General features: G+C 40.0%; 1 pseudogene; it reads right to left on the reverse strand.

Annotated features, from left to right (window-relative positions):
- Nucleotides 1-12,500: 12,500 nt before the first annotated feature.
- The window catches only part of LOC140928285 (pseudouridylate synthase 7 homolog), a 100,780-nt pseudogene continuing 90,996 nt past the window's right edge, over nt 12,501-22,284 (reverse strand).

A 22,284-nucleotide genomic window follows, 5' to 3' on the forward strand; every position in this document is an offset into this window, starting at 1 on the left:
TTTCACATGCGCGTAGAATTAAACACAGGATCCTTTGCTGTAGAAAATTTATAATCATGTTTGATTCGAGCGACCGGTTCATCGAACAATTGCTCATGCACTTGCTGAGTGTCGGCTCCTTCAGTTTTGCTTCAGGGCATGGCAGAAATACTGCATCCTTTCCTTACTAAGTTTAGACAGATTCTCCGAGGAAATATTGATCAATATTTCTTCGAAAAATAATGCTTTCGTTCGAGTTTTTACTCCGACTATCCGCCATTTTGAAACTAGACTTTTTAGAAAGTCCGGGAAAATCCGGTAGTGCCAGGCCCCTGCGCGGTATGAAATTAGGCAATTGTCCATCCTAAGCATGACATGTATGAGGATTTTCATTAACCCAGGAAACAAAGTGTAATAATTGAGAAAACTGCATTTCAAAGGTTCATGGCAAATACATGGACAACCACATGGAGTCTTAATTCGGTTTTTAAAAGGTCGGGGGCAGATTTAGTGACAACTATGACTAGTTTAGATTTAGAGAATCGACAAACGAGCATAATTTTGAAACGTAATTTGCATAATGCTAATAAATACAACAATTTACCGCTAAAACCAAAATCGAACTTTCTATATGGGGGAATTCTCCAACTCACCCCAAATCCCGGTTACTACCCAATGAGATATAGTACTTCAACATTATCTGAAAGTTAGTCTGGTGTTCTTGCGAACGCTTGTAAAACAGATTGATTATTTTGAGGTTATTTTGCCCCAAACAACCGCTAATTGACCCAAGGGTCAATTGACACGTGCACGTGACCTTAGTTTTATGCGTCGATTTGAGCGCGTTAAAAAGGAGAAACTAACAGGATTCTTGTTATATGTACCTGTTTTAATGAATCGCATGCAATCTTCAAAAGGAGAGGCCGTTCAATGGGTAATTTCTGTTCTTGAGATCTTGTAGATGGCAGCATGGCGTCTGCGAGTGGACCTAAGTCTAGGTCTGTTTTCCCGTGACTGCGAAATCAGAATAACATCAAGAAATAATTCTCCCTCGAATCTTCGTAAATGAATCAGTTTTGCAGTGCCTTACCAGAGATGAAAAGTGGGCCGAATAGGAAAACATTCTAGCGCAATTTGGATCCTTTGTGGGACGCAGTGTATTGCTGAGCTAAAGGTGAGTAAACAAACGTGGGAAAGTACGTTACCTTTGGGTGACCAGCCAGTAAACGATAGTCTCAGCGAAAAATAGGATTCGCAAAAATCTTGCTGATGTATATTTAACAGTTTGTTACTATAAATTTACACCTGGTTTCTCTAAAACTTTAAGCAATGCATATCTGTCCAAGACTATAAGAATGTTTCGAAAGATCCACCCCTAAATAACCGTGGGCTACTCCTTTTTCCCCATCACCGATGTGCACTTCCTTTCCACTGTCTTTTGCATGAGGCTTGTATGCCTTTAAACTGTTATCGACGCCTAAAACTGGTCGTTTAAGGCCTGGTTTAAGAACTTGACTGACTTAAAAAACCGTCGCGAACATGCGCTATTATTGTTGGACTTTGGAAGCTTTAAGCCCAAAATGATGGTGCAATGTCGAGAAATTTGCCCGGGTCTAAGACAGGGAACGGGTACTAAGAAAGGGACGGTCTCATTAGCAACCCCTGGACAATCTGGGCATGCTTGCCTTCTGTCACAGGGGCAACCATTAAGGCCAGAAATGCCACCCCCACCCGCGAGGATTGCATGGCATCCATCATTTGCTTTTTCCACATCATGACCTTCAATTATCATTTATTCTAATGCGGGCTTTGATCGTTGGCACCTTCCCATGCAGAAGTCTAATCGTCGCACTGTTAGACCATGAGAATCTCTATTATTCCATAAATGCACCATTGACTTTTCCTTGTTCAGCTTCCGGTAAACCGATACCCCGAAGAAAAAATAGCTTTACAACGACTCTATCCAGGCCAGAACTCCTGATATCAACAAATATAACCCACCCCCCTAAAGAGAGCAACCTTTCCCCGAATTTTTCTCTTGACGCACCCCATCCCTTCGTTAAGAAAAAGTACGAACTCAGTTCACTGGACAAAACGCCCTTGTGAATATACCAAAGCTATAGCCGTTCATCCGACAAACAATCTCAGTTTCAACAGGTGTGGCGACGTTTCCAGTTGCTGTAAGATTAATTCGACACCTGCAACAGACACTGTAAATTAAATAGCAGCCACAACGCCCTTCTTTGAAACCGTCAGGATGAGACATTTATAAAAGACTTAACAGGTGTGCGCGGCGGTTTCCTTTTCTTCCTTCCCTCCCATTCTAGCACTCAAATTCTGACCCTGATATTCTAGTAGTAATCAACCGTTCCTGAGCCGATAAGCACAAGGATACCGGTTTCTTGCAAAATATGCTGTGACATCCGTTTGCTCATCCCCCTCTCTGCCTTCGGCCGCTGATTAGGTTTGGTGCTGTGCTTTGAAATAACTTTAGGAACGAAACATGATACGTGAGGGGCGTGTCCGGCCAAGGGCAAGTGACTCTCGGTGGTGAAGACATATACTGAGCTTGTCAGTATTTCGTGAGCTGTACCACGTCGCGAAAATAGAACAATCCAAAGAAAAATAAGACGCCTTTCTTTTCCCAGCCCCGCAGGTTTTTCGCATTACTTTTTACTGCACAACTGCTTTACTATCTTGGATTGTACCTTTTGGAGCCGGAGCGAACATGGACGCCCTTGGGGTTAAGTTTCCTCTTCATTTTCGGCACCTGACTAAACGCAAGCGCTGACTTGTGCGCCTAAGCTTCGTTTGCACTGAAGTAGCAGTATATGACCACGACAGACTTGCTGCTATCCTTGGATTGAAACCGCAGTGGGCAAGAACAATTTCTTGAAAAAAGCAAACTGTTTCCTCTTTAGCAGACATGGAGAACAACTAGTAGGACTTAAGCAATGCCATTGCTTAAGTCCTACTAGACTTAAAGAGAGAAAGCATGATGATTAACGGCTAAACAATACAATTTCATGTAACTTTTACACAAAATTAAAAACTTAGTTGTTTGCAGAACTGTATTTAACAACAAATTATAGAAATTTAACTAAGTTTGGATCTCACAGATAAGAATTGAACGGAAAAAACTTTTGGGGTTAAAAAGTCGATGGTTTACTGGAAAATCACTTACTGGACATACAATAGCAGAGATACCATGCCTGCAATTTTCTGTGCAATGCACCTTATGACAAGTCTGACTAATCCATTGGTAGCCCATGCCTTAAAAACCGCCTTGAACCTTAAAATTTAATTCATTTGCCTTTCATGCGTAGTGCAAATATATCTTTTGAACACTCCAGGGTTGGGGTAAAATCAGAAGAACAGAACATTCAGTTACTGTACCACTTTTAAAAGTGGGACAGTATGTTTGCTAACCATCTTAGTTAACCACTTTTAAAATATGACAAAAGGACAACTGGTCATACAGGAAATAATAAATTTACTGTATCCCGAGAGCTTTGGTTTCTCGTGCACTTATTTTTCGCAGGAGATAATCGATAATTGGCTGGTCACGCAATCGGAGGTGAGTAACTATACAGAATTAAATTCTGTATGCAAAAATAGCAAATCAGGGTCGGGAAGTAGTATTTCCTGTCCTAAACAGTGTAGAGAAATGAACAATTTTGGTCTTAAATAGGGTCGGGGTTTGCGGGCCTTGGGGGCACACCTCTACCCAAACTTCCCTTGAGTGCCCCCCCCCCCCCCGTCATCTGCTTACTTTACAGTATTCTATTTTCCGTTTCCTTCACCAAGTCGACGATGACGTGTATCTAATCCAGTTTCAGGAAAAACGGAGAAATATTATTCTGTTAGATTTCATTCTGCGTTAAATTTTGGCGGCAAGAAAGGACTTTGTTCACGACAATCCAATGTATAAATGTAAACTAGCCGAGGAGAAATTTTATTTTGTTCCGAACTCAGGGCGCGGATGAAATACTGACCGATTTCCTAAACAAGCGCCGAAAAAGCAAGGTTCTAGTGGAGTCCGGGGGCTTCCTCCCTCTGAAATTTTTTTTGAATTTCAACTACCAAAAGTCTTCTGAGTCATTCAGACAGGATGTTTACTGTCTGCCAAAACCAATTGACAGATTTCAACTCGGAAATTTTTCTGTTTAAAATAGTTATATATTTATTATGAAAAATCTGACCGATTTCCCTAAAACGGTGGTAACCGGTGTGGATCAGCGCTCATCATCTTATATATAAACAAAGGAAAATGAAATTTAAACTACGGATAAAATTGAACTACAGTTTGCGTTGTACACAATGATAAGTTTGGGGAGTAATAATATAGATTTAGCCAAGCCTAACTAAAGCGAAGCCTTTTTTATATACTTAACATTTCACCTTAAAAAATAAACTTATACTATACTTATAATATTCATATACTACACTTATACTATGCTTAACTTTAGGAGTCAGCCATTAACGTATGAGGAAGGGGCTGGGTGATTTCAGAAAAAAAAAATATAAAACTCATTAAAAATTCGTGAAGAAAACACAAAAGAAATTAATGTTTAACTAGTGTCTTTATATCTGATAAAGACACGGCTAAACTTTACGTCCAATTTTTTAGACCAAAATAACTCCAAATCTATTTATTAGTGCAAGAATGAGTTGATCTTTATCAAGAGATTTTGAAGCCGTTCAAAAAACTTGCAGTAGCGTATTATCAGGTTTAAAAACACACTTCTGCTAGTTTTTTCAACTGTAAAAGTATCATGTTTAAACTCTTCACTGGTATGTACGGACATGCAACAAAATTGCTTTAAATCAAACATATACCACAACTCTAAACAACGGACCACTGACTAGAAAAGAAGTGGCTTTATTCCATTGAAATCCATGGTCAAATCTTTTCTGTACTCAAGCTTAAGGGAAACGTACAGAGTTCCTGGTCTAAACTTAGGTCACAAGTCCTCCAGACAGTCAGACAATGGATAACGATATTCCATTTTTTTTTCTTTTTCTTTTTCTTTTTTTTTTTTGAGACGCTAAAAACTGATAAAGAAAAAGCAAAACAAAAATTCCTCGGCGTCTTGAATTCATTCCATGCCAAACGTTGCACGACAATTTTGATTAATAAAAAGTCTGTTATAATCTACTTTTCTCACCATCGAGAATAAATTAGAACTGAATATTACAACAGTGTCTCCTTGAATTCTAAGAAATTTCAAAACATTGGGATTCCGGATTCCTACAGCTGTATTCCGGATTCCAAGGCCCAGGATTCCGGATTCCACAAGCAAAAATTTCTAGGATTGCGGAATCTGGATTCCCTCACATGGGGAGAAGGATTAAAAACTCCAACGGGCTGGAAGCAAACAGTTCGCTATTTACAAACGTCGCTAAGGATATGAATTCGGGACGACCCATAACAAATCCACATACGGGGTCTGAGCGAAACTCGAACCCGGGACGGCTGGAAACGAGTCCGACGCACAAACCACTAGGTCACGCTGCCTCCTTAAAACAATCCCCTACTCTCACGTAAGATGAAAACCTCGTCCCCAGGGAACAGATAGGAGAGGATCCTGGGGACGAGGTTGGTAAGATCGACGATTTAAAGATCGCCCATCTTGGTTTCCACTGCGCCGAGGGAGGAGGGCTTTGAGGTGTACATCGTCGACGCAAAATCACACTGTGGCCATCTATCCCGATACGATAGAACCCTTAGTACGCTTGCCCTAACCTGAGTTCAACTTAGTGTTTTCTCTCTCCGTAGCTTCTTTGTGTCACCCTGTGGGCACATGCTTTGAGAGGAGAGCCCAGTTAGTGCCACCTAAAGTTTCTCATCAAGTTTCTTTTTCACGACGTCAGTTTTTTCTGGCACGACTTTTTTTTCACCACGACTTTTTGTTTTCGCCTCGACTATTGTTTTTTACGACTTTTTTTTCGCCACGACTTTCTGTTTTCGGTACGACTTTTTTTTCGGCACGACCAGGAGAGGTCGCCGCTGACCAATATTATTGTAGTGGCATGGAGCACATGGTCATCGTAATTCACTACTGCAACCAATATCAAAATACAGAAATCATAACTTAAAGATACCACCGACTTTATAAATTTTATTGAAAACAAAAAGGTGAAAAAACAGACATTTCTTGTTTCGATGGACGTCACAAGTCTTTACACAAAAATATACCACAGAACGAGGGCATTGGAATTGTCTGTAAAGCATATGAAACTTCTACGAAGACAACCCTTCTATTCCTACACATTACCTGCGGGAAATGCTTAAACTACTCCTCAAAGAAAATTCTTTCCAGTTCAATGGAAAACACTAGCTACAAACCCATGGTACTGTAATGGGCACAAAGATAGCAGTTTCTTTTGCCAATATTTTTATGGCACATATTGAAACAACAATTCTAAGCAGAACCGTTTTTAAACCTACAGTTTGGAAACGCTACATCGACGATATCTTTTCCCTATGGGACATAAGTAAACCAGACATCGAAGCCTTCATCGAACAAGCAAACTTACACCACCCAACTATCAAATTCACGGCCGAAATATCTGACACTGAGACTGTGTTTTTAGACACGGTTGTATACAAAAGCACAAGATTCAAGGAAAATCTATCCTTGATGTAAAGACACATTTTAAAAACACGGAAACCTTCCAGTACACACATTTTACCTCTTGTCACCCGCCGAGTGTTAAAAAAGGATTTGTCAAAGGACAAGCCTTGAGAATCCTACGAACAAACTCCTCAAAAACTACGTTTGAGGATAATATTTCAAATTTCAGAAAACGTTTGATTGACAGAGGCTACCCACAAACTATGATAGAAAACCTTCTATCACATATAAAGTTCACAGAGAGGGAGTCTGTACTCCTGAAACAAAACAACGAGAAGCAAAAGAATATTGCCTTTCGTGACACAGTACCAGCCCTCAGTGTCTACTTTAAAAGAAGTTTTAACGAAAAAATGGAATCTCATACAAAACCAACCGTTACTTCGCCAAATTTTTAAAGAACCACTCATCATTTCCTACAAGAAAGGAAAATCCCTAAAGGACATGGTCGTTAGAGCTAAAATATAAAGGGTTAACACAAGGTTTCACGCCGGTATAGATGTGCGGCCTGTCACCCTTTGTATTTTCTCAAAAAAAAAAAAGTCGTGTCGAAAACAAAAAGTCGTGCCGAAAAAAAAGTCGCGCCGAAAAAAAAAAATTGTGTAGGAAAAAAGTCGTGCTGAAAAAGAGGAGTCGTGCCAATAAAACAGTCGTGCCGAAAAAAAAGAGTCGTGCCAGAGAAAACTAACATTGTGAAAAAGAAACTTGATGATAAAAATTATGTGGCACTAACTGGGCTCCGTAATAAGTGCCCCCTTGGTAAATTTAAAACCAAGATGACCACCCATTATGTAAGCGCTTGGTTTCGACGGTTTTACGGGAAAATAGGACACTGTTAACAGTCCAAACGCCAAGCGGCGCTTTCGTTTACGGTTTCCCTAATCACGAGAACGGTGGAAATGGTAAAAAAAAACGGACTTCTACGCTATTCACAATGACGACTGGTAAACGAATATCATAAATGACGTGATACAAGAGTAAAGATAATGCTCGTACGTGATCTAAAATCAGTTGACCCGAAGTCACTGCATAAAGCCCAAACGCGTTCCCATGGGCCGCGATACTCTAGCCCACTAAACGCCCTCTGGGAGGGAACGAGATTTCACGCAGCCGTCAATCATGTAAAAGTTATCCAATCAAAAGTCAAGACGTTGTCACTGTCGTCATTATAAGTATATTCCATGTTTAATTTTCCCCTTTATTTCTGCTCTACCGCATGCCAGAACGATTCGTTCCCTATAATCTGTTTCATATAATGCTAGTGTTGATCTTCTTAGCTGCACTGTTCTCAGTGCAGCATTCTTCAGCTGAGACCAAGGTAAGAAACTTCTAACTCTATATTTCACAACCTGCATAAATGTATATGCTACCACAACATTATAGCATGGAATTCCTTTATGGTCTACTGTGCATAATCCTCGAAGGATAGCTCTTCAGAACTGAAGGCCCTTATCTACACGTAGTTAAGTTATCAACTCTCGCGAAAATTATCAAGATATTACGTAAAACAATGAAACTATCATAGTTGCTATTAGTTGCAGACTTGATGGGTTTAGTTTTAGGTACGAAAATTACCTTTCTTCGTCGCACTTTTCAGTATACACACCCGACCCAACAATGAGTTAGAAACATGTTACATTAAACGGTAAATATTTCTGTTGTTCACTATAATATTTCTCACAAAATCGCGAAATTTAAAACTCCCGAAACAGCCTTTCAATTTTCGTTTATAAAGTTAGTGGGGACTGAGAAATACCCGTTTCTCTTACAATCGAAGGCCAAGACCTTCACATGATCACACTGAAATAGCCCACGCAACACGTAAAATATATCCAATTACCCTGACACACGCTTACACCTTAACTGAATCTTAAGGGGGGGGGGGGGGGAGGGGGTACTTCCAGAAAAATTTAGTGCGGGTGTGCGGCACGCTTTCTGAAACCCTGTTATTTTCCCTACCCTATTTCAGACCTGACGCGTGACCGGAGCGCGCGACAAAATGTTACGGCACGTACACGGTTGACGTAAACATTAAAAGGGAAATGGTCTTATCGCCTAATGAGGAAGAAGTAGCTTCTTCTAAAAAACACACCCAATTCAAGACTAGCATGCACAAACCATACCCTATTTCAGACCAAAATGGTCGACATTGATACCCTTAGTTTCAGACCAAAACGGCTAAAAAAACATACCCTTTGGCGCCGCACGTATATAGCCTATATAAGGGAGTACCCCCAACATAAGGGCGCCACAAATCACAAATCATTTCTCTGTCAAGCATATTTAGTCCAGCTGAAACTTGCCGACGCAAAATTTCCGATGCGAGGAGGACAGTTTTAATACAAGTAAAGAAATTTTTAACAACAGAATTGTTCAACGCAGTTAATGAAGCCTAACACCCATAAGTCAACAACGCGTAACGCGTACATTGTAATTACAATTTCCACTAAAACTTATACTTTTTGTTCCAGGAAAAAATTCCTTACTACCAGCTGTTTACACCCATGAAGTTAGTGAATGCAGCAAGCTTTATCTACCATCAACATACCGTGACTGCCACTAAACTGACCTTCCTGAGCGCACCAGTGAATTACGCTCGCCTCATACAAGTGCCACTCATTCCAGCAGAAACGCTAAACGCCGATGCAAACCTTGTTATAAAAATGGTCATCGGGACTGACATTAATATCGGTCAGGGAGAAAGCGATCCCTCGTACGTGATTTCCGACGGTCAGTTTTTTGTTGGTGTTCATATTCGCGACAAAAACAATTACAAAAATGCGTCTCCTTGTGATCCACTTGAGGGAAGCAGCGGCAACACAATGGGTAGCGATCGTCGTTATGGCTCGCCTTTGCCGAAGCCTGCCGAGTTTTACTACCCGGGAAGGGTCGAGACCAAGCTAGGTCTGTCTGACCGGTGGGGAACCTGTTTTACTTCCCACGATGGCGGCTTCAGCATTGAAATGATTTTCCAACACAAGCTGAATGCTCAAAAAGGCCTATTTCTGGAAATATACGCTGATGCCAGCAACGAAAAAGTGGGCATCAAGTACATTGAAGTGAGCATTGTGCGGGAAAGCTGACTGAAAGGACAAGCCTAATTCATCCTATGTTACTGAAAAGCGATTGACATGATTCCTTAGTGAAACAGAGAAATAAAAATATAAGAAAAGAAATTTGTAAAAGCCGATGCAGACCTGTGAAAGCTACCTAAACGCAGTTGTGATTCATTCTTTAAGAATAGTATGATTGGGAATACATAATAACTATGATTTGCAGTACAATTGTTGTTAGCAACTCAATGACGATTTTGGAAAAATCCACGTTCCAACTGTGGCAAAAAATTCGGCTAAAGCAGAAACGAAAATCGCATTTAGTTCACTTTCCCTCAGAATAACTTCAGTTCAAAAATAAGGGCGACTTCTTGTTTCACCCAGGTAAGGGTTGGTGTTATCAGTCCGCAATATCCCTAAATTTAAGGACAGGGCCAAGTGGTGACGCGACACTTTTTAACCAGTGAGAAGGCGCGCTTGTGTTTATCAACAAATAAATCAAAACATCGCCCCAGTGATCATTTTCAAAACAGCGGACGGAGTCGGACAGAATTAAAGATGAGCTTACAGTATTCGTCTAGGTTTCACATTTAATATTTCAAAGAAAACATTTCATGTAAGAGAATAAGAACATTAATCATTGCAAGGAATCATTGGGGTGTTCGAACTGATTCCGGACCGATCGCAGAGCTCGTGGGCTTCAATGGCGTGGCTTGCAAGATTTTTGATACAAGCAAACTGGTCCCGTGTAAAAATAGCCTTATAAAGAGAGTGTGAAAATTTGTTGAGATCGCACAAAACAAGATTAGTACTACCTATTAACTTCTACAGGTCAAGAATCAAAGAACCAGTCATCATAACCAGAATAAAAAGTAGTTCAAATTTATTGATTTTTCTTGTTTGTTTTTTTGTGTTGTTTCGTGTTGACTTCACGCATCTGGTGCTTTCTTTGGTTGCTGTAGTACCTGCAATGTTTTAATTTTATCCCAGATAATCAGTGCATGTTCAATGAGTAGCGAAATACATCATTTACAGTTGAAATTTGCCTTCTTTCTTTGATTGTTTTTTTACTGGTGGATGAACATTTTGAGAATCAAACAGCATTAAATCTTTCCAGATTTGGTGAATTTCAGAAACAAAGCGGTTAGTATCTACCTTGCGCTTGTGATCTTCAATTTCATCCCCGCAAATTCGGCAAAGTGAGGCGAGATGTTGGACTTGAATATCCATAACGCTAATAAAGTTATTTTGGCCTTGAAAAGAAAAACGGCAAAGGCTCGTACTAATGCGAAAAAAAGGTAATAACACGGCTCTGTGAGAGACCCGGGAGTGGAAAACGTGCGTGTTTTGGACCTCGGCCGATTCAAAAATTGTCTACCAAAATTCTAGGTTGTCTACCATCCCCACTTTCAACATGATAAAAGTTAACCGATGTGACAATCGAGGAAAAATATCTAGAACTTCGCAAAAAATCTGTGAATCGAAAAAATAATAGATGCTTGTTCACCTACCTTGAAAACCGACCAAAATCTCACCTATACATCGCGTTGTTTAAAAGAAGAAATAAGCCACAAAATGTGCTGAATATTTCACGAGACACTTCCAATATGGCTTCTGATACGCTGTCCACTTAAAAAAATTGTGCATGCCTCATGAAAAGTCTTAAAGATATGCCTGAGAGCCTCGAAACGATGACTGATTCTGTCCGACTCCGTCCGCTGTTTTTAAAATTTTTGATCACTGGGGCGATGTCTTGATTTGTTTGTTGATAAACATAATTGGTTGAAAAGTGCCGCGTGACCAGTTGGCCCTGTCCTTAAATTTAGGGATATTCCGGACTGGTTATCGAATATAATCAAACATGAAGGTTGTAAAAAAAATCGAGTAAAATGAGTTTTTGATTGTAAAACAAGTTCTCCTCACTGCACCAATGGAAATGTATCGAGAACAATGTGGGAAAATGCGTGCTCATATAGAGCTGAGTGGCAGAGTTATAATATGAAGAATTATGCAGACCGAGGAGGCGTATAACACCCTCCAAGATATGCCTAATTCTCTACATGTATCATTCAAAAGCCGAATTCAATAACCGTTGCAGTTATTATTCATTCAAAATATTTCCAACTTAATAAAGCGTGCTTACCTCGATCTACGTAAAGATCCCGTGTTCACATCATTGGTCTATTCCTCGGGAATCTCAGGATATGAAGGGACGTTTAGTCTAGCAGAAATTCTTTAAATAGCAATTGTTAACTATTGAGTGGTAGTTTTGCGAAAGAGTAAAATCTTCTCCAGCCCTGGTAAAAAGAGCTGACCTACCGCGCCTTCTGCTGCCCCTATTTCTGTCGACGTCACTTCAGTACAATTGACCACTCCAGAAACACCATGATAACGAACCATAATACTGTTTGTTGGTCACTCCAAAATTTTGCATAAGCATTATCTGCAGTACTAGTTTCTCTTGCGAAGTAAAATGGCTTCAAGAGAAACTGAAAACAATGCTCAAGCAAAATTTTGGAGTGACCAACAAACAGTATTATGGTATGTTATGGTGTTTTCTGGAGAGGTCAATTGGCGTGGATTGTATTAAGGCCGCCAAACATCTTCCAAACTTGGTCAACGCTAGCTGGTTTTAAACAATAAGCCAAGGGATTTATGCCAATCCGAAACAGGAATATTTTGAACGAATAAGAAGGGTTTTCATCATGGTTCCAATAAGATCAACTGACGTGATGCACCTGTGACGCCGCACTGAATGTCGAAATGTCGGTTACTGTAAAAAAAAAGCCCTATTCAAGACTACACTCGACCGTTCCACTTTTGTTAAGTAGACTTACCGATAAGCGCCAGACAGAGAATAATCTTTCACTTTATGCCGCATGTTACTGATGTCCAGTCCATCATCAGCCATGATTTTTTTGTAGTGATCTTTCATGTGGTTGTCTGGGTAAACAACAGCTTACGGTGTTTATATATCTCAACTGGTGAGATATGCTAGAATTTGCACGTCCAAAGTTGACTTCATCAATAGACTCCGTGGACTTTCATTACGACTCAGACAGCAAGGCTTTGAAACCAAGCTACTTCAGAAATCATTTAATAAATTCTTCAGTCGCCATGGTCTTATCGTCGAGAAGTATGGTGCAGCCCTGCGGGAGATGAGATTAGCAATCCAGCCTTGAATTGCACCATCGTATCCTTACATTACTTATTTATTACCTAGTGTTGTATTTCAGATGTATCTCGGTACGTGTGCGCGTACAATTTTATTTTGAGCGCGCGCATTATTTCTTTATTTATTTAATTGACGTGTACATTTAGTTCGTTTATTAACGTCTTAATTTTACTTTGCGTTATTTTCCTCACTTATACATTGTCCGTGACTGTGCTCACATGGTGGGTGGCTCCTCCTAAAATGTTCTGCAATTGGTATAGGATTTAATGGAGCCGAAACCAATTGTGGAATTGCACGCATTTTAGGCATCCTACTGATGAACAGTTGCGACCCGTAGATATATATTTTTTAGCAACTAAGATAATTTGCAGTCTGTCTACTTTGAATCGTAACCAGGAAGTGGAAGAACGACGTCATGAATGGTGTACTGCCCGGATGTTAGATGCTCTTCCGTTAGCACAGTGACCGCGGTGCGACTGGGTTCGGAAATGAAGTCCACCACATCTTCCACTTGGGGATTGTCTGCAATAACGGTGTAGTTAGGATTTCTAAATAAGTTGACTTATCTCGAACAGCGCTCAAGCTGGCTTCATTGGCAAAGTTCCCGAGCGGGAAACATTAGCGGGTTTAAGCAAAGAAAATGTTAACGTCCCAGACGCTTATAATGCATTTCCAATGTTCTTGATAAGTGTTTGGAATGCGATATACCACATACAGTAAAAAAAAACTGACAAGGAAAGAGTAGTCAACCGTCTTAAAGGTAGGCACTGTTGGGACCTTGACTAAGAGAGGTCATCAACTCTGGTGCGCCCATTTTAAGGAAGCTCACCTCCGTAAAATTCGCGCAATATGTGGTAATCAGTGCACTCTGTAGTCCTTTTCACATTTTCTAAGATTAAAATATCTGTCATATCGAGATTTTATTTGCGCCCCATTCAATTGTCATTTGAAGTCAAAGCAAAGTCCTGTGGTTGAATCGCTAGTTGGGGAGAGCATCCAACGTCAAATAGAGGCAGTAAAATTTATGAAATGTGTTTTGGTAAATTTCAAAAAAAGTTCAAGTTGTAGTAACCTGAGATCAGGCTCAGTTTTTGTTTCGCTTTGTAAATAACATTCCGGCGGGCAAGGCGAAACGAAAAGAGATTTTTTAGCGGTAGCCGTTTGAGAGAATGTATGAGAACCGCTAACATTGGGCCTGATCTCAGGTTAAAGTTGTAGTCATGCAGTGACAAGACAAGCAACAAAATTGTGATGCACTTGCAAAGATGAAGTTTGACTGTTTTATTTCTCCTTCAACTCGTTTCCTAGACATCGAGGTTGACATTACGGTCGTATTTCTTGTTTCTGGTACAAACGTTACTGGGGACGTACCGATCATCAGCTATTGGCCAAAACGCCATTTGCACGATCGGGTCATTTTACTACTACTACTACCAAAATCCTTTTCGTTTTTCCTTTCATATTTAAATTTGGTAATCCCAGCGAGGTTTAAAACAACAAAGCCCTCATTTGCACAAGAAAGCAAACCACTGAAGTATTCTGGTATTAGTAGTTGTAGTAATAAAATGACGTCATCGTGCAAATGGCCTACTGTTTTTCCCTGTCCCTTGTAATAGTCCCAGAAGTCTTTGCGAAAGTAACTCGGCCCAGCCCTCTTTTCCTTTCTAAAGCGCCAACTTACCAAGGAGAACTGACATAGAACATTAAATAGGAAAACAAATCAAAGAGAAATCGAACAAAAATGGGATCATCCACGAGATAATTTGATCAAAACCTAGTTCATTAAATAATACAAAGTTTCTGAAACCCACCACTGTTAACTGTACAATCAGCTGACTTCTTTGATGCCCCTACAAGGTGTCCTTTGACAGGTTGCAATCCATAGTCCTAATACAGTGTAACAAATATGAGCCTTCTCCAGGTGTTCAGATAGTGAAGTACAGCGTCATTTGCGCCGTTTTAACAACCTGAACGTCTTGAGCTGGCTAAACAAATACAGTCTAACCTCTCCTTACGGACACCTCTCTATTAAGAACAGTTCGTTTGGTCCCAGGAATGCCAAAAATCATACCTTCCCTACCTCTATAATACGGACACCTCTGTAAAGCGGACAATTGGTTCTGTCCCTTTGGTGTCCGTATTAAAGAGGTTTGACTGTATTGGCATTAACAATTTCTTGCTCAGTAGAGATTACAAGATCGTTGGCCAAGGTGGCTATTCCATATTTGTTCCTACAACGTTTTACATAGCTGGCCCAAAATCCGTGTTTTTAGTTGAATTTCGACGACGCGTATCTTACTGATTTCACTCCAGGAGAGTAGAGTGAGCTTAATACGCAACGGCAAGAGCGTTCCACAAACGTCACACGCTTCTCGCCTTTCCTCGCAGGAGGCGTCTTTCACGCGCGCTGGCGTATGTCGCTAGCTCGATACTAATCCTTTCAGGGAAAAGGAACTACTCGTTGCCTAGTTTGAATTTTTTGGATAGCATATTTTCAAATGGTGCTTGCTCTTTGCACAAATTCATGTCCACCGCACGCAGTTGAAAAATACAGAAAATAAAGAGGTCTTTTGTTTTACGTCATCTGTGTCCGCGAACACGAAGTAAAAGCAAAAATATTTTGTACTTTGGTATTAACAGAGCACGGGAAATACTAGTTTCTATACACCTGTACCTAGTAGTCTCTTCAAAACTTTTTATTGGATCAATATTTTCGAGTTCACGCTTTTAAAAAATATTTCAATCATGTGGTTAAAATCTCTAAACTGGCATTAAAACAAATTCTGACTTTTATCCGGATATGCGCATGATATGATGCAAGAACAATTATTTATGTATACATGTATGTACTATAAGAAAGCCTAACATACCCGCTATGTCACCTTTGGCTTTTTTTTATGTAGGTCGGCCTATTTGTGTTTTTTAAATAATCAGCTTAATGTCTGAATGGCTAAGCTCTTACAGTAACCGCATCTTGGATTATAAGTGAAAGCATGCACGATTTAAGCAATAGAAAACGTTTTCTGTGTTTGCATAGCCTGATATAAATACGAGAGGGGTTGGGAGAATTCGAGACAGTTATGCAAACCCGAGACGAAGTCGAGGGTTTGCATAACTGTCGAGAATTCTCCCAACGCCTCGAGTGTTTATATCAGGCTATGCAAACTCAGCAAAAAAGTTTTCTATTGCTTTTATAAAATAACTTTTCCGAGAAAAAAACGCAAAACTCTTTGTATGGCACTGATTAAAAGAGAAATTCTTACCAGTCGCAAAATCTTGTCCACGAAGTCTTGCACGCGTAATCAGTTCTTGTTTTGCAAAAAGATGCTTTGCAAAATACGGATTTTTCTCGCTTAAAACGGTCAGCTTAAGCGAAGAAAAATATACACACCTTCTTTGTAACGATTTTCCAAGTTTAAGCCGACGAAGGAATGGGTAAATAAAGTAAACGTTTTGAGTTTTGAACTCGAAAACTTTTTCAAATTTGTGCTTGCGTGATTAGCGCGCGAAAAGCCAAACAACTTGAGGCCACAACCATGTTTACATACTCTGATGCAAACACTCCTCTCGGCCAATCAGAGCGCGCGTACTATCTTAGTTATTTTATAACTTTTAGTAGTAAAACTTAAAATTACTAGAAGAATCACTGAAAATAATAATAGACAACGTCACAAATACCTTAATACGTTTAGAGGCCATGGAGTTCCACACATAGCTCTGATAGGCATGAACATACATGAGTCTTGTGTTCCTGGAGATACTCTGCAAAGCATTGACCAGTCCTGATGGGCCATGTCTAACCAAACCCTGTAAGAGATCACTCTCTATACACTTCCCTCTGGGGATCTTTGTCAGAGTTTCTTTGGCATTCTTAGTGTCCTTCCAATGCTGACGAGCTGTTCTTAAGTCATCTGGTTCCCCATCGCGTGGATTTAGAAGGAGATCAATCGCTTCTGACCATTTGCTTAGAAGCAATGCAAGACCTGGAAGTGTTGCATTAAAAACATGTATGGTTACAGTGGTGGACCCAGGGGAGGGCCCCCCCACCCTTACTTTTGGACCAAACTGCCCCCCCCCCCCCCCTTATCTAAAGGTCTGGATCCGGCACTGGGTTAGAAAGTGAAGTAAGCTCCTCCCTCAAAACAGGAGAACTATTGATAGAAATGTGATGGTGAATAATAATACTATTTTAGCCTGGTGAATAGATGAGGAAGATGTTATTCAGTCGATGACACAGGCAGTTTGGAAGAAAACATCCGAGTACGCCCAACAGGAGTCAAACCTGCAAGTAGGACCTTCTGGTTATTAGTCCCGATGCTCTACCACTGAGCCACAGAAGACTGAGCTAAGGTCACTAAACTAGGTTCATGTGACAAACATCCTACATACAGCTAGGACTAGAATATCAGTGATTTTGTTACAAATAGTTATGGTGAGTCCTGGGACTCATCTTCTAAAAAATCATAAGTCCCTGTTAAAAAAAATGAATCTGAAATTAAAATATGTAACCAAACGGTTATAGTGAAACCTGTATTAAGCGGACACCCTCGGGGAATGCTGTAGTGTCCGCTTAATACAGGGTGTCCGCCTAATATAGGTTTCGATATATAATGTAAAATGAGGTGTCAAATGCCATTCAAATGAACAGTGGAAGCGTTTATAATACTCCCAGAGACTTTGACGGTAGACGTTTGCATTAATTTCTTAATCAAAGTGAACCAATTGATCATAGTACCATAAACATGAATTACAACTCAAATTTGAAGAAATTAGATGAGTGAAACAAGCTCTATACAAACAAAACGAAATAGAAAACAATCATGTACTGTGAAACTAATCAAATAAGTTCGTCAAGTCACGTTTTTTAATGTAAACATCGAAAAATTTGTGGGTGGCAATTCGAGGCAATCTTTCGCATTTCCGGTGTCTGGCATGTTGGGTGGTGGAATTTAATTACAAGTGTCCGTTTAATACAGGTTGGCAATAATAGAAATGACCATTTCAGGTACTTTTAGGTGTCCGCGTCCGCTTAATAGAGGTGTCCGTTTAGGAAAGGTTTCATTTGAGGTAAATAAGGGAAATAAATTTTGGTACTTCGGCTACTGTCCGCTTAAGAGGGTGTCCGCTTAGTAAAGGTTTCATTTGAGGTAAATAAGGGAAATAAATTTGGGTACTTCAGCTACTGTCCGCTTAATAGAGGGTGTCCGCTTAATACAGTGTCCACTTAATACAGGTTTCACTGTAATCTGAAGACAGACTCCAAAACTCTTTATTTACAGTATACTGAAATTAGAATATAGTCCTTCTATTTTAAAGCACAACAAAGGCTAAGAGAAATATGCATCATTAAACAACAACCATAATTACAGGCCGGATATTTGTACAAATATACATTTTCAGATCAATTGATCAATCTTTACATCCTACGGGATGCATGCCATAAATTGTTTTCTGCCTTTTGGGATTTTCATGCGTCAGGGACGCAAGACGTAGAGGTAACAATATCAGTGGAATATTGCTATGACTGAGCTCTGAGTCAGTGACACAGGCTACTTGAAAGAAAAAAAATCCAAGTACCCCCTGTGACCTTCTGGTTTACTAGTCCAGATGCTGTACCAAAAAGCTACAGGAGACTCGTAAGAGCTACTTGTAAGGCCACTAAACTAGGTTCATGTAACAAACACCCTGCTTATGTTCAATGATGGGAATGTGATGGCATCCAGACTAGTAACCAAATGATGGGAATGTGATGGCATCCCGACTAGTAACCAAATGATGGGAATGTGATGGCATCCCGACTAGTAACCAGAAGGTCACAGGTTCGATTCCTAATGGAAGAACTCTGTCACTATTTCTACCAAACCGCCTGTGGCATGTGTTACTGACTGAATAACATTGTTCTCAGGAGCACTATTGTGCCACAGTCACTTGGGAACAGATTCAATGCAATGTGGCATGAGGGCACAAACAGAACCCATTTTGAGGGGATTATTTTATAAGTATTACAACTTGTTCTCTCAAGGTCATTTTATTGTTTCAAGGTCATGTGACAGTGTGCAAGTGCAGCAGGCAAAGTATCGCTGGTTTCCAAATGAAGTCATGGCAGCCATGTTGGTGGTCATGAATAAACTTAAATCCATTAACTTTTCATGCAAATTATTTGTAAAAAAATAGTTTCATTGACCACCAACATGACTATCCAGTTGCCATGTGGCTACAAGGTTACAAGCAAGGTGACAAACCAACTGAAGAATAAGAAAATATACTCATGCTTCTTCCCCAAATAATTAAGGCTTTTTAGCCTTCTTTCTCACCCAGGGTGGGGGAAGGGGGGGGGGGGTGGTTAATGACATGATAATGTGGGTTAGGGTACAAGGCGCTTGTTGTCTCAAATAGAATTTGCATACATTACAGACATCTCACATATAGGTATCAATGAGGTTGTTCCTTGTGGCTGTGTGAAAGGAAATTTAAAAAAAGCAGAAGAAAAAAACAACAACAAAACATAGTAGTTACCTATTTTATGTGTTGGAACTGACGTGGTTCCAAACCGTTGCAGACCAAAGTAGTTGATAAAACCATTGACCTTTAATGACTCCAAACTCTCCTCAATTGTACTATGATCTCCAGTAACATTGCGAAGTGTGACAATAAACTGATTTCCTGACAGAAAACCAAGTTTTAGAGGCTCTTTACAATATCTAAAGTTCCCAACACACAAATTCCTTAGGGTGCTGTTAAGATTCTGTAACTGTTCAGCCCTGACCCTGTAGACAGAGACCCACTGAGTGGTGATAGCCCTACTATCTTTTGTTCCAGCATAACCAAACATGCCTGGTTTGATCTTCCGGAGTTTGCTCAACAGGTTGATGGCATCCATAGTGTCTTTGTTTCCCTTATTATTCCCTGTCTAGAAAAGACAAAAGAATTCTTATGATAAGTGTTGATTCTAAAACTGTAACTCAAGGAAATATTATCGTTGCTTGCTGTGACTATAGGCTGGAAAAATGTATACATGTATGTTAAATATAAAGATGAATGCCTTAATAAAATAAAGTGAACTACAGGAATTCTTTAATGTTAAGACCAAATCAAAGTACGTTATAATCACTGTATACCAGCTGGTGCTTTCAATAAAAATTGACGTAGCCAGCAACTTTGAATAGAGTAACCGACTGTATCAACAACGGGCCATTAGTCCCCTTTTTCTAGGGGGGGGGGGAGGTGTCTGGGGAGTCATGTGCTACCCCAGAAAATTTTGAAATTTCAAAGCCCTACAATGCGATCTTCAGCTTTCCGGGGGCTAAACTGAGGACAAAAGACCGTGTTTTTCATTCAAGAAAATGTAGCTTTGATAATTCAACTTTTGATTTATCAGTCACAATCAATTCCTATAATGTACAAGCAATGAACAAATGATGAAAACTAAATTACATACTTTTGCACATTAACAAATTCTGCGTAAACCTTTAAAGAAACTTCTAAAAAATTGACTAAAATATAGCGTTCAAATGACTACAGCATAACGTAAAAGCAGTGGGCCTTCATGAAAAAACATCATAATAGCTCTCTAGGACTACATGTAATACCTGAGCAAAAATTGATTATTATTTTTCTCATCACCAGCAGCATGCAGTTTAAATATACTAACCAATAACAAACTGATTTTTGTTAGGGTATTTCACTAAAATACTAACAAAGGAACCCTGGCTTAATTCTAAACCCTCAGTTTTTTAATGCCCCATAATTTCAATCAAAACCTTCTTCCCTTTCCTTGTCATACACTGTCCCAGATTTTTCAAACCCTCCAGAAATAGGGCTAATTTCTTTTTCCAGAGAGGTTAAAAAAACTCAGGATTCAACGGGACTAATTTTCCCCACCATTTTCCTACCCATTTTTTGTACACGATTATGGAAGTTACACATCTGAATATAGAAAAGGTACTTCGATGAATATTATTACGAGGAGAAGGAAAATGAATGGGCATAGAAAACATAATTAGCAGAGCATGAAAAACAGTGTACAATTGAGAAAGGTCAACTTGCTGCACTTTTCAAAAAAACGCATGAACTCTGCATTTCAAAAGCTGCCTTCACAATTTCGTTTTTTGCTGCTCTCAGTCATAATTACGATCACAAGCAATGAACCTTGAAATACAGAAACACACAAAACGGATCGAAATCCACCCATCACAAATCAATTTTGAACCCATTGAAGCAAACTTCTAATTCCTAAGGGGTTCACTTAGATGATTGACAGCAGCGAAGAACACAAAAATCAGCGGGCTTTTGAACTTCAGAATTCACGTGTTTTTGGAAAGCGCAGTTAAGTGTAGAAAGGAAAGCTGGGGACATGTTAGTGAAAAGCAACCTTGTCTTCATGGCCTCTCCTAGCTCTGCCGCTCCTTGCTCACTCTGAGAGGGAAAGAGATGACCCTGGGAGGGGGACAAGATCGGCAGGTACAAAACGCAGGTCACAGGTCACAGGTCAGGTCACAGGTCACAGGTTACAGGGCACAGGTTACAGGGCACAGGTCACAGGTCACAGGGCACAGGTTACAGGGCACAGGGCACAGGGCACAGGGCACAGGTTACAGGGCACAGGGCACAGGGCACAGGGCACAGGTCATAGGGCACAGAAAACGCAGTAAAAACAGTTAAGACACTCCATTAGGCTTTTTTGTTTTATTTCCGGTTACGCCACAATCAGGCATATGCTTGCCATCGACCATGCTTTCCGGTTTTGTACTGAGGGTTGAACAAGTAAATGGCTAAAGTTACACATTGTATTGCAACTTGAGGAGTTCCTTCTCTGGAGATCGCGAAACGAGGCTTTTTCTTCGCTCCACGCGAGCGGACTTGGAACGAGGCTCTGAGAGGAGAATGGAACGGAAAATAGCCTCGTCTGTGCAGAAAGCAACATGGCGGAAGACCAGAGTTTCGAGGTAAGAAAACAGCACTTGCTGACAAGTTATTTTGGCCTCAGTTCCACTGAAGAACTGAAAAATAACTTAGTGAATTATCAACACACGTCTACTTCGCTAACTATCGACTGTGCTGCAATCGTGAATTGCCGATTTCGGTTTGTTGCTGCGTACATTGATGTTTAAGACTTAAGTTGTCATTAAGTTGAGCAATGGAAACATGGTATGATTCTAGCCGTAGTTACGAAATAGTGACACTTTTTAGACCAAGACCGTTTGCATAATTTGAAAGTTTTTTATATAACTATAATCTTCAAAACCAAACGTACTTGTTCGGTATCGCTGTTAGCAGTCCATGCATCAGGACCGAGCTTTGTTCCATTTTATCACGCGAATGAAAGAAGATGTATAGGATATGCAATGTGGCTTTGATCATTTCTGTTTTCATTACTTTTTCTTTAATTCTACAGGAAACAGATTACAAAGAAGCCGAGCTCGCCTCACAAGGATCTTCTTGG

The sequence above is a fragment of the Porites lutea genome, chromosome 1 (assembly GCF_958299795.1).
Source record: "Porites lutea chromosome 1, jaPorLute2.1, whole genome shotgun sequence".
Taxonomy (NCBI): domain Eukaryota; kingdom Metazoa; phylum Cnidaria; class Anthozoa; order Scleractinia; family Poritidae; genus Porites; species Porites lutea.